Source organism: Carettochelys insculpta, chromosome 9 (assembly GCF_033958435.1).
Source record: "Carettochelys insculpta isolate YL-2023 chromosome 9, ASM3395843v1, whole genome shotgun sequence".
Taxonomy (NCBI): Eukaryota; Metazoa; Chordata; order Testudines; family Carettochelyidae; genus Carettochelys; species Carettochelys insculpta.
In genome coordinates, this window is record NC_134145.1 from 29,264,646 (window position 1) to 29,278,768 (window position 14,123).

At 44.5% G+C, this 14,123-nt stretch overlaps 1 protein-coding gene across 5 annotated transcripts in view; it reads right to left on the reverse strand.

The window, feature by feature from the left end:
• SSX2IP (SSX family member 2 interacting protein) overlaps positions 1-13,667 on the reverse strand; it is a 38,861-nt gene extending 25,194 nt beyond the window's left edge. For 4 of the 5 annotated variants that reach the window (XM_075002501.1, XM_075002500.1, XM_075002498.1 and 1 more), the window contains exon 1: positions 13,237-13,667. The gene's annotated coding sequence lies outside the window, so the exon portion shown is untranslated. Of the gene's footprint in view, positions 1-13,016; positions 13,204-13,236 lie in introns of those variants that run through there. The other variant, XM_075002499.1, reaches the window with a different exon arrangement.
• Positions 13,668-14,123: the final 456 nt, after the last annotated feature.

The window sequence follows — 14,123 nt, forward strand, 5'->3', positions numbered from 1 at the left end:
GTATTTTTTCTCACCCTGCCTGAAGAGAGGTCAGATCCTTGTGTCTTTGAAAGAACACCAGAAGTGTTTAATAAACCAGATTAAAACACAACTATCTGAAGACCCATTAAAGGGCATCCAACCTCAAGGTCCTAAAAGTCCTAAATGACCAGGAAAAGGAATCTTAAACAGTTGTGCGGCATCAGGAGAGCTTCAAAAAGTCTCCAAAAGCTCCAGAGCTCGTTTCCAAAAAGTAACCATCCATGAATATGACCAATGTTTTCCCTCTAGAGTGATCTTCGTTGTACATTTTCATCTTTTAACTGGATTTGGAGACAAACGCAAAACGCACAGCAGCGTACACCACGAGCACACTAGTCATGTGTTCGCATCCTTTAATTGGTTTCCACCGCCAGTTCAAGACCTTGATCTGGATCTTCAAAGCCATCAACAGACTTCGACCCAGATACCATATTTTACATCTATGATTTTCCTGGGCAGTTATGCTCTTCTAGGACTATGCAGCTCACAATAGCCCCAGAATTAAATACAAAAGCAATAGATAAACATGGTTGGTCAAGGTGGCGTAGTTATGGAATGAGCTAGGTTAGCAGTTAATAGGGTACTGTGGGTAGATAATAATGGAAGCCGTATCTTTTATAAAGGGCTTTTCACCAGCAGATCTAAAGTAACTTTTCCATCTGTAAAGCAGAAATAATGCCATAAACAGGGGCATAGAAGAGAAATGACTCACTCACAGTAACCAACATGCCAGCGGGGCAGAGGTAGGAATACTACCACTTCCGTACTCTTTCCTTTAGGCCACAAAATTGCTATGTAATTCCCCTTAGTGCTCCTTTCCCCTCCTGCACATATTGTTACCAGCCAGTCAATCACGATCGATTGGATCGATTCTGGAAAGCATCACAATCAATCACAAATCGACATTCAACAGGATCCTTGCCTGCCCAGCCCCACATGGCTCCCAGAAGCAGCCAGCATGGCCCCATGTATGTGGTGGCAAAAGGCATGCTGCTCCAGCCTGCAAGCACCACCCTGCTGTAGTTCCTGAGGGCCAGGAATAGAAACTGTGACCAATGGGAGCTAACAAGGCAGCGCCAGCAGAGAGAAGCAGTGTGTAGAGCCACATGTCTACCACCTCCGTGGGCAACAGGGCTTGTTGGACCTTTCCAGAAATGACACAGAGCCGTGCACTGTTAGAAGTATCTACCCAAAGACAGACATTGGCATCGGCTATGCCACAGAGCTGTGCTCCCAGGAGATGCTGTAGCCAAACGAGAGGAATGTGCCACCACTTCCAGAAGCCAGAGTTCTGTGCCAGGAGCTTCTCCCAGCCATACAGCTGCACTGCTCCCAGCCCTGCTGCCAGCTGAAGGAAGAGCATCACTGGAAAGTAAAAGTCACCAGGAACATGACCCAGGTTAACTGGCTGAACAAGTCTTAAGAACTGAGAATGTTTTATTAAAATACGAACAAAATTGATAGCATGGGAACCACATTGGTGCAGATGTTAAATAATGGGTAATATAAAGACATAATGAGGTGATAGAAGCATAATTAGAATAAGAAGCGATAGTAATAATAATAATTAATGTTAATTAATATAGTAATGGATTGTAAAAGGAGCAGCTTTGCTAAAATGCAGGACAACTCCAATTAACCTCCAAAGGATACCATTAGGTTCCAGGATTATAAAGCTGTACTTTACTCTGCTGTTGGTGGACTGATCATCCATTCATACATTCAAAGATGAAACAATTTAAGTATAACTGTAGTGCTGTATAAGTAGTAATTGCATGCATGTTGGTTTACCTAATTTTTCTTTTTAATGAAGTTGTTTGCACCAAAGTGTAGCCTTGTGGTCCTCTACTAAATACATTTTCTGTTCCTTCCATGCAAAATAATTGACAACAGCCCTCTTTATAACAGCACTTAAAGCAATAGAAGATAATTACCAAGCACCTCTTCAATCTTCTTTACGACTTTTTCAGAGATCAGGTTTTCTAAAGCTTTTATGGTTTTCTTTGCCCTCCAGTTTGCCCACAGCAATCCTAAAATATGGCACCAAAACCTGGACACAGCTCTGCAGTTGATACCTCCATAAGCACAGTGGGACAATTACTTTCCAAGTCTTATGCATAACACTCCCGTTACTATACTGCAGAAGGGTATTAGCCTTTTTCACAATTGCAGTATGCTGTTTGTGATCCACTAGAACCAATCAATCCCTTTCAGCAGAATTGCCACCCAGCCAATTATTCTACAATTTGTAGTTGTGCATTTGCTTTTTCCTTTTTAAAGTACTTTGCACATGTATCTCTTTAATTTTACCATGTAGATTTCAGACCAATTAGTCTGTGTCTTCTATTTTAATTCTAATCCTGTCCTCAAAAATCCAAGCAATTCCCCCTCCCCCCAGCTTGATGTAATCCTCAGATTTTACAAATGTATTCTCTTCTCCATTATCCAAATCATTAATAAAAACACCAAAGGGTACTGGACACAGGACAGACCACATGGCACCCCACTAGATAGCTCCTTCCATTCTAAAAGCAGTTTTGTACCCACCTACAGTAATTCCACCTACACCACACTTGCCTAGTTTGCTTATGACACATCACATTGCACTACATTGAAAGCCTCACTAAAATCAAGATACAGCATTTGACAGATTCCCCTGCACTGACTAGGCCAGTAATGCAGTCAAAAGAGAAAATTAGGTTAATGTGGCATGATTTGTTCTTGACAAATCTGTGCTATACTGACAGTCCAATAATCCTCCAAATACTTATAAATTAATAGTTTAATCATCTCTGCTAGTATCTTTGCCAGTATCGAAGTTGAGGCTAAGGGATCTATAATTCTCCAGGTCCTTGTTGTTCACCTTTTTGAAGAGATATTTGGTCTTCTTCACTCATCCATGAGTTTTTAAGAATAACTGCTAACCGTTCCAAAATCTAGCTAATTCCTGAAAGGACCCTGCCAACTTGAATTCATGTAACTTAACTCAACATTCTTTAAACTTGTCTTTCCCTGTTTGGGCTTTTACTCTTCCCTCTTCTTGTTAATATTAATTGTGCTGACAATATGCTCACCATTAACCTTTTTACTGAAGACTGAGGCAAAATGGGCACGATGTTTTATCCTACTAGCTCTCCTCCACTTACTGGGCCTATTATTCGCTTTGCCTTTCACTTGTTCTTAATATAGTTATAGAACCCTCATGTCAGCTGTGTGTTCTTGGTGCATGCTCCGAGCATGTGTTTTCTAAACTCCTTATCAAAGGGGCGCTTCCTCAGATCCTCATTCACTTGGAACAGAGGAAATAGAAAACCTCAGACAACCAGAGAAAGGTAAAATCATGCCCCCAGAACCTGGCTTACGCCGAGGGGCAAGGAAGAAACTCACATCCCCATAAATGGGCCAGAGACTCCCAGAGCTCATCTCACAAAAAACGGGTAAGGACAGGGACTCATATCCCCCCTAAAATGGTAAGCCTCCTCAGAACCTGGCTTTCGTGAGTGAGAAACTATCAGCTGATCCTGATCACTGATATTCTTGCATGATACACATGAGGAGTGTACAGAGCATAATGGATATGTCTAGATTTTTGTTTTTAAAATGTGTTTGGCAAGCAAGCAGCCTGCCCTAGACAGCGGAATTTGTGTGTATCCATCCAGCATGGCCATGAGGCAGACAATGAAGTCATATTTACATAAAAAGCAAACAAAGCCACTGTGGGGGAAGAGCCTCTAGTGGGAATCTGAACCTCAAATAAGCAATTTACTCTACTGATAGCACACTTTTATAATTAGCAATTTTGTATACTGAGTAACATCTTTTATAAAAGCCCATGACTACTGGTGATGACTATCACTTTATGAGGAATACTCAAAACACCATGCTTTCAAGTCTGTGACCAAACACAGGGAGAAACAGGATTTCCCCCAGACAAGAGAATGGATACCTACCGAGCTCCAATGTAAAGTAAGCACTATGGAATCAAAACAGAATTCCTATTTATATACAGACCAAAAGAGGGATAGGAAGTCCACAGGAAGGGAAGAACAGCAAGAAGTAATCCTCCCTCTTGAAGCAAGGTCAGTGAACATTAAAAAAGATACTTGTCAAAGGCTTGCCTGATTATGAGAGAAGCAGAGAACTCCTAACTTATTTTTCACCTATGAAAACAAGGGAAACCAGCATCTTGTACTTCTCTGGAAGGTCCTGACTGAAAGTCTGCTGCAGCTGGAAAGTAGTCATACTGTAGCGTAAGTTTGATCTGAGACACCAGAAAACACATTTTTAATTTTATTTGCCTTTATCCATTTTCTCTTTACCCCGGTACTTAAATTCATGTAACTTCTTTTTGATCAAACAAGCCTATTCTTACTTTTAATCTATTGCAATGTCTGCATTACTCTGATCATGAACACCAGTTAAAAGTAACAAGCTACGTGCTTCTCTCTCTTTACAGGAGCAGTGGATCTTATTACAACTCTGAATGTTCCAGAGACTAGGATGGACATAGTGAGACAGAGGGCTGGAGGAAATTTTGAACTGTGTTGTGGTCACCTAGAAACTAGTAGCCAAGGCTGTTTGGGCTGCAGTGATAAAGCAGGCTGCTGAGGTCAGAGTGCTGAACCAGAGCTGCACAGCACAGGAATTGAATACAGGTTGAATTTCTGTAGTCCAGCACCCTTGGGATCTGACTGGTGCCTAACGAGAGAATTTGCTGGACCACTGGAGGTCCATATTTTCTAGCAGCATCACCAACACTTTCACTGGTTGCTGGGCTCTTAGAAGACATTTAGGCATAAATTATAGATAAATAACAGCACAGAACACTGAGAGCCAGGACCAGTGGCTGTAAACAAAATTTTATGGGACCACAGGAAACTTTGCTACACCCATGATAAGTGGTAGTCCAGCTAACTAAAATCATGCTGGATTATGGCCATTGCTGGATGAGAGAATGCCAGCCTAGAGAGGTTCAACCTGCATCTATGGGAGATCTCTCAGTGGTAAGCGCATTGGCCTTCTAAACCCAGGGTTGTGAATTCAATCCTTGAGGGGGTCTTTCAAGGATCTGGGGCAGGTTAGATTTAAAAAAAATAAAAATGTCAGGGATGTTGATAGGTCCTGCTGTGAGTGCAAGGGACTGGACTCGATGACCTCTTGAGGCTCCTTCCAGTTCTGAGATACGTATATCTATTTGCTGTCTGAGCTGTGAGCGACAGCATTTAAAGACACACGATGCAGTCAAACCTACGTAAGGCAATGGAGACAAACTAAATTGATTTTCTCGACATTTGTGGACATTCATCTTTGACTATAAAATCTAGTGGTAAAAAGTTGACATCAATGAATTCAGCCGTATTTAGTCGCGTAGACACAGCCTTGGGGTTACAGGGCAGGCATTCTTGTTTGCTAATGCATTCCTAATAAAATATTAGGAATCATTAAGAAAAGACATAACAAAATAGCATAAAACCACTATCTAAATCCCTGGTATGCCCTCAACTTGAATACTGCATGCACTTCTGGTCATCAATCTCAAAAAACTCCATTAGAATTGGAAAGGGTAGAGAAGGGCAACAAAAACGATGAAAGGTATGGAACACTTCAATGAGGAGAGATTTCAAAGGCTGGAACTTAGCTTGAAAAGAAGATGGCTAAGGGGCAATATGAGAGACCTATAAAATTATGAATGATGTAAAGAAGTGAATAAGGGATGCATTATTTACTCCACTACAAAACACAAGAACCAGAAGTCACTCAATGAAATGAATAGGCAAAAAGTTTAAGAGAAACACATGGAAGTACTTCTTTACATAAAGCACTGTCAACCTTTGAAACTCACTGCCATTTTGTGAAGGCCAAAACTGTAAGTGAGTTCAAAAAAGAATTTCATCAGTTCATGACGCATCAATGGTCATTAAGCAAAATGGTCAGGGTTGTAATCCCATGGTCTTTGTGTCTCTAGCCCCACATTTCTCAAACTGTGGGTCCCGACCCCCCAGGGGAGTCATGAGCAGAGTAGAGGGCGGTCACAACTGGATTCGGTTTTTCTCTTGCAAAAAATGTGTAAGTCAGGGTCTGGCTTTTTCCCTGGTGGAATGCATGTTCTGCAGCCGGGGAAGCAGCAGAAAGGTTAGTCCTGGGCTGGGGAGGCAACTGGGGAGTGTTAAGCCTGGTGGTGGTCTGGGGGGTTAGCCTAAGATGGGTTAGGGCTGCAGGAGGGCAAGGGGCAGAGCTGAGCCAGAGCTGTGCCTGAGGGGTGGTGAGTAGGAGCCAGAGGCAAGGGTAGGGGGTGAGCCGGAGCCATGCACAGGTGGTGAGCAGGGCTAGGGGAGAATAGGTATAGCCAGGGCCATAATCAAAAGTTATTGGCATATTTATTTCTTGCCCAATCCTAATCCCAATAAAATGATAGCTTTACTCGTAGAGCAGTGGGGGGGGGTCCACACAAATTCATTTAGCATTTTAGGGGGTCGCAGTGTCACAAAGTTTGAGAATCCCTGCCCTACCCTCTAAATGCCACAGCAGATGGTTCACTTGACAAATTGCCCTCTGAAGCATCTGGCATTGGCCATTACAAGAAGAAAGGCTACTGAGCTAGTTGGACTATTGGTCAGGCTGCATATGGAGATTTTATGTTCTTTTATTCAATAATGAATTAAAAATGGAAATCAGTTCTATGGTCATAAATTAGTTTTATTATTTTAATTTGTGGTACAATTTAAAATTCATAGCTAGATTACAAATCTCACCATACACAACATAAGGCTAATATTTGAAGCACGCTGATTTTAAATGACAAGTTTGAACTTATGTAAACTACTACTTTATTCAATTGCATTTTAAGAACAAGTTCAGGCAAATTGTTGTCAGAAGACAACTGCTTCTTATAGTACACTAGGACCTCCATTGTCCATTACCCTTCAGACTTGACCAATCCCAAAAGAGACAGTTTGCCAAACAAGGAGAAGCCAATTGTGCCCCCTCTGCTGACAGCATCTGGGTTCTCCCAGGCGCTCCCATTGGCCCCTGCTCCCAGCCACTGGGGCTCTCTGGTCAAGCAACATCTGTGGCCCACCAGACCACAGATGTCGCCAGATCAGAAAGGTTCTTGCGTATTGCAGTGTAATCACATTACACTAAAGGGGCAGTTACACAAGAATAAAATAAAATATAAAGCTATTCACAAAATTCCACTGCAAAATTATTTCTCTCGGAAGGCTCCCCCGATGTCAAAACTACTCTAAGAAAAAAGAAAAAACTCTCAACTTCAACCAGCCAAAAAGTATCAAAAATATAAACAGGCACTCCCCAAATATTTACTACATTTTGCAGTTGCCTCATGGAAAATACACCACAAGCTTCTCAGAGGACAGAACAAAAAAAGTCAACATTTACTTAAAAACACAACAGTATTCCTTCTGCTACGATTAAATTCCAAAAGGAGTGGTAAAGCTGCTTAAAGCTTTTACATTTGCCTAGTAATCCCCTCTACAGATGGCTGAAATCCAGATGAAACAAAAACATACCATGCTACGGAAATATAGGTCATACAGAAGTCATGAAATTACAGCTTTATGCTTTGCCCTCAAAATATCATAAGAAACTTCTTTTACTTTTTTAAATCCAAGTTTGTCCACCTTGATATCTGACAGCTGCCTATTATTTTACTGCAGGTTTTAATAATTTAAGCACAGTCTCGTGTTCCTCAACTAACATCATATATGCCATCATGTGCCAACAATGCCCAGATGCTTCGTATATCGGACAGACTTCAAACTCTCTTAGACACAGAGTTAATGGGCACAAAATAGACAAAAACACTCCTGATCCACAAATCGGTCAGCCAGCATTTTAGTGGAGTGGGCCACTCTGTTAATGACTTAAAAGTCTGTGTCTTACTGAAGAGGAATTTTCATAACAGCCTTGAAAGAGAGGCTGCTGAACTCTCTTCTGTATTCAAATTTGACACATTAACATGTGGTTTGAACCAGGATGGGAATTTTCTGAGTCACTATAGGGGCTCTTTTGCACACTTGGCTTAATCTAATTCTTGACTCCCCCACCACCACCCTTCTGCCCCTCTACTCTCTGATTTGCTCACCTTGATAATCTTTTTCTGATTCATCAACCTTGATTACTATTTTTGGTTCTCTGTGCCTGAAATATTGAGTCTGTTCTGGTATGGCTACGGTCTGAAGGAGTGGGTCTGTCCCACGAAAGCCCACCTAATATATCATTTTGTTAGTCTTTAAAGTGCTACTTGACTACTTTTGTTTTCCTACTTTAAAAGTATTTTCATTATAGTTTCAATAAAAAGTTACTACTTGATGGTCAAAAATGGACCCCTAAATTTCATAACCCCTAATTTAATAATTTGTAACTATTTAACCTAGTTTAGTGCTGTCAGTTAAATCTATCAGAGAAATATGCATGGATCATATTTTGCCAACATTTTTCTGCATTCTGAGTATTTTTTAAATAAGGAGTTGTATGTATCAAATAAGATGCTCAAAATTAATTTGAAAAGGGCAAATCATGACTTTTTCAGCCTGCAATACAGCAGACTTCACTCAATGCATCTGTATATCATGCTCATGCCAGAAAGCCCCTTTTTGGGGACTGGGTACCCCTACTATAATGCCACAATATAAATCCATGGTATGTCCACATTTTGAATAATGCATGCACTTCTGGTCGCCCAAGCTCAAAAAAAGATATTTTAGAATTGGGAAAAAGTACAGAGAAGGGCACCAAAAATTATTTGGGGTATAGAACAACTCTTCCATGAGGCGATACTAGCAATCCTGGGACAGCTCCACACAGAAAACAGACTATGGGGGATATGACAGAGGTCTATAAAAATCAAGAATCATGAGGAGAAAGTAAAGATAGACCTGTTATTTACCCCTTCACAAAATACAAGAACCAGGGATCAATCAACGAATTTAACAGACAGCAGCTTTAAAACACACAAAGAATTTCCACACGTGACCTGTGGAGCTCATTGCCAGGAGAAGTTGGTGAATGTGAATACTATAAATGCATTTAAAATAAAGACTTCTGTTATTTCATGGAGACCATCAATAGCTATTATCCAGGAAGATCAGAAACCCATGTTCTGGGTTTAACTAAACATATGACTGCCAGAAGTTGGGACTAGATAACAAAGGATGGATCACTGGATAAATTGCCATGTTCTGTTCATTCACTCTAAAGCGGACACAGGACACTGCCAGAAGACAGGACACTGACCTAGATGGACCAATGGTCTGACACAGTAGGTTCAGTCTTATGATCTTTCTGTGTTTCTCAATTTCACTTACATTTGAAGATGACTTGCAATTTAGCAAGTAAAATGTTTATTTGAAGTTGATCGCTTACCTACCAACAATCATACAGAAATATACACACTTCAATCTAGTAAAAGATACTCACATGCCTGAATGATCGACAATTGCGTTGTCACATTCTTAGCTCTTTACACTACAAATAATATTAAAAGCTGAGTTGCAAAATTACGCACCACATCCAGCCTTTACTACATACACTGAGTACTCTTTTCATAAAGTATCATCTACTGTACCAAGACTCAACCGTGACTTCTGCCTTTAGAGATGACAGATCTTTGCTTTTCACTCGACCACCAGAGAAATAGTCCATCCAGCTACCAAATTCCCATCCTGCCTTTAACATATGCAATCCACTTCCACATTAGCATACCTCTAGTATGCAAGCACTGCCCATCTCCCTATTAAGTATCTCTTTCTGGTCCTATTAAGCCAGACTTGCTGGCCGTTTTAGCATTTTGAATAGTTTACAAACGGCTTTTATGGTATTGGTAATTTGATATATTTAGTCAATCTTTTCTCTGACTTTTACCTGATCCTCAGTGCCACATTTGACCATGACAAAATCCAGACACTAAGTATTCTTTTGTCTTGAGTACCTAAAGTTCCTTCTTCTCCGTATTCAAACATTTACAGAGCAGAACATTTGTCTTACATTATACTTCCTTTTAATGACCTACAAAAGGTTTTAGTATAGCTGCTTTTCCATTTAGCCCTCATACACTTTCCAAATTACTTACATTTACATGTTAGTTTGGTAACTGCAAAGTGCTCCTAATGATTAAAGATATACAAACATAGATAATATTAAAATAATCTTATATTTTAATTTGATCTTAATCAACTTACTCTGTATCTTGTTATAAAAAAGGAAAAACCTGACTAAACAACAATTATTTTTAAAAGACCACATAGGGATCAAGAAAATATAATATAAACATCATTGCCTCTTACCTCCTACTTCTCCTGATTTCCCACGTTAAACCAATTTAGCAGCAAAACTTGAAACAATTTTGCAAATTCACAGCCCCCTTACAACAGACATACAACCTCCACTAGTCTAGAAGCATCTACTAGTTTCAGCTTCACAGAGCTCAAAACCACGTTGGACCTGACAGCAGGGGTCCAGCTAGGAACCTAAAAACTGCACAAAGACTGATTAATCCAGGATAGCATCCTCTCTACAGATTATCCTGAATCTGACAGGGAGTGCATGTCAGGATATCCAAGATCATCACTGACAGTCGGCTTAGCTAGAATCCGACAGCAAAAAACAACAAAATGTTGCCCTGGAGAAATCTGACACCACAGAATATATGTTTTCCACTCCACCATTCTTCCAAATACAACTGACAAAGAAGGATACAAAGGCTGGGAACACTTACTTAGTTATAAAACATGTAATAGCCAGGAAAACCCACAGTTCAAATCACACACATGCCTGCCTTCCTCTTCTTCATACCAATCTCTGAAGAGGGAGAGAGAGATTCAAGAATAGATGCTACACTGGCACCCTCAGCACTAATGGTAGGAGATTAAGCAGTTCAGTTGCCCACACAGATATTAGCCTAAGACTTTGTGTACACTATGCAGCTTTTAGTGACACAGTTGTGTTATTAAAAGTAAGACACCATAGCCACTGTTTGTCAGGTCTTCTGCCAACAAAACATGCCCATCCCCAACAAGCAGCGTTTGCTTTGTTGCTGTTTCCACCAGAAAAAACTTGTGTCTTTCAGGGCAGGGTGGAGGGATGGTTAACACTTCTGAACGTTTTTGGCCTTCAGTTACGAGGGCAGACATAGCGTAATTCCCAAAGAAATTAGAATACGTGTTTGCACACAATCTGTAGGACCTATCGATGTAAAATCCCATTTAACTGGTTAAACTGGTTAACCGATTAAATGGGTTGGTGAAGAGGGTGACTGGAACAGCCCCCAGCCATGGATAGGCCTGTTCCAGTTGGGCTGGAGAGCCCCAGCTCACAGTGCAGAAGGAACCCAGTGTGACATCCCTGCCATGAGTTTGGGCACCCCCATACAGCTGGAGAAGCCCTGGTCTGCGACAGCCCAGCCCAGGAGTACCAGGGGTGGAGGAGCTCCAGCTCAACCAAAGCAGCCCTGGTTCTGGCACGCAGCAGGCAAGGGCATCCAGCCTGGATGGACAGCCCTGTCCATGGCAGCTGGGCTATTCCAGCCTGGATGGAGCAGCCTTCCAACCATCCCTCCCCTCCCTTCATGCATAGGGCTTCTCCCGCACAGCTAGAGTGCTTCCACCCATGGAGTCCCTGCCGAACCAAAGCAATTCCCTGCTCATAGTTAACCAGTTAACCTTTAACATCCCTAACAGGGCCCTCCCCCACCACAAACCATGTACCCCCAAATGCCTGAAAACTCTCCAAGTGTGTCCCCCCACCACATGCATCCCCACCACCAGCGAACTGCCAGAAGTACAAACACAAATGTTTGCAAATTCTCCCCACACCACTTGCAAATTTCACCTCCCGCTCATGCACATGCATCCCCCCAAACTGTCAGTACATGCAAGCTTCCCCTTAACACTGCAAATTCACCTGTGAATACAAGAGCACTCTGCACTAATTGAAAGTCCTCCATGTCACCACCACCACATATTACCTACCCATGTACATCAGCACAGCCCCTTAACATCTACAATCTCCCCCATGTGTACAGGTGCGCATCGTATTAACCCCCACCACCTACAATTTCTTCTGTATGTATACATGCAGATCTCCATCTTCACCATCTGTAATTTACCCCATGCACGTGCATGCATGAGTGCCTCCTCCCACTCTCCAACTCCTCAGTACATCCCATACAGCCTGCCATTCACCCCCGCCCACACATGTGCAAGAACATTTCCTCAAATGTCTGCCAATTCCCCCTACCCCCATCCCCAGTGCGTGCATGAGAATCTCCTGCCATCTGCCAACTCCCATCTCGGGTGAGGCTCTGCTAACTCCCTGCTGTGCCTGCCTGAACATCGCCCTGACCCGACCGTTAGCCCACCCCCCGTGCATGCACAAGCATTGCCTCAGCCATTTGCACACAATGAACCTCTCCGGAAATTAATGTTTAATTAAAAATTATGTCTCATGGTGCAATTGCCAGGAATACATCCAACCAAAACTGGAAGCCAGTAGATATACATCAGAGCAAACCAACCAACCCTCCCCATCTGCGAATCCCCCCCCCCCACCCCAGTGTGCCTAAGTGCTGCAACGAGGGGTGGCAGCCCCCGGCTTGAAGCGGCTTCCATTATATCCAATGGGTGCACACTCACTGGCCCTCAGCACACACCCTACAGAAGTTGTTCCAGCGCCGCTGCCCACGTACGTGCACGCGCAGCCTTCGCCAATCCCCCCCATCCAGTGTGCGTGAGCATCCCCACAGTCCCCCGCCAGCGGGCCCCTCCCACGTGTGCACGCGAGTGTTCCCCACCCCCGCTCTCAACTCCTGCTCCCTGTGCGCGAGACCATCCCCCCGCCCGTGTGCTCCCGCCCCCTGCCGCGCCGCCCGGCGGTTCGGGGAGCCAGTTGGCCCCGCCGGCGGCTCAGACGAACCGGCCGACGCAGAGGCCCAGCGTCTCAACCCGAGCAGCCAGTGGCCGGGATCAGGCTCAACTCACCCGCATGGCACCACCTGCTGCTACTGTCGCTTGGGGGCGGGCGCCGACTCCGGTCGAGTCCAGCCGCCGCCGCTCCGCCCTGCAGCCCGGTTCCGCCCGGGCCCCGCAGGGTTAATCCGCCCGCACCCCCCGCCCGGCCCCGACATGGCGCCGCGCCCATTGGCCGCGCTGTTGCCAGGATACCCTCAACAAGGGCCTGCGCCTAGCGTCCCGCACCCACCTCCGCTCGCAGCGCCACGTCTGGGGGTCGCGCGGCGGGCAGGGGGCCCCTCAGCCCGACTGGATAGTGAGGCCCCGCCCTCTAGTCCGCGCTGTGTTCTAACGGCTCCGCGTGCAGCCGCGCTGGGGCGGGGCTCTCCGGCTGGCTGCGCGCACCCCAACGGCTGGACGCGTGTGCTCAGGCCGCGGGGTGTCGCCCCTCGCCTCCGCCGCCAGGTGCGGGCGCAGACCAAAAGGGCGCGGAGCGAGGGAGGCCGGGGCGGGACCCTGGAAGGCGCGAGGGGATCGTGCAGCGGCGTGGGGCTCCCCGGTTCGCGCGGTAAGAAGCGCGGCTTGTCCAGCCGCCGGGGAGGTTTGTGGTAGGTGCGAGGAAGACCAGCGCTGCTGGGCGGAAGGGCCGGGGAGAGGTCTGCGCCTGTTCATGTGGGCCGACCGGCGTGAGCACTGACGCGCTCGCCCATGTCCCTTATGTAGGCGCCAGCAGCTCCCATGAGCCAAAGGGCGGGCGGTGCTCGGATAACGCGGGCCAACAGAAATAACGTAGAATCACAAAGACGTGCCTGATCTCCCATGCAGCCGAGGTATAGAGAAGAAATGCAGGACCACAAAGGACCTGGGCAAGGTCGTCTAGTCCCGCTGCCTGGGCTGAGGCAGGTACAAACAAATCTAGGCCAGCCCTGACACCTGTTTTTCTAACCTTTTTCTTAAAAACACCAATAATGCAAATCTAATTCCCTGCTTCACAGCAGGGCCATTTCAGACTTTGGTATGAGAGAGCAACAAACATTGAGATTCCAGGAGCGACACAAGCAACTGAAAATTCAAGGTTTTTTGCTGATAACATGGAAATTCATTGTGTGTGGGTGGGTGTATATACACACACATAAA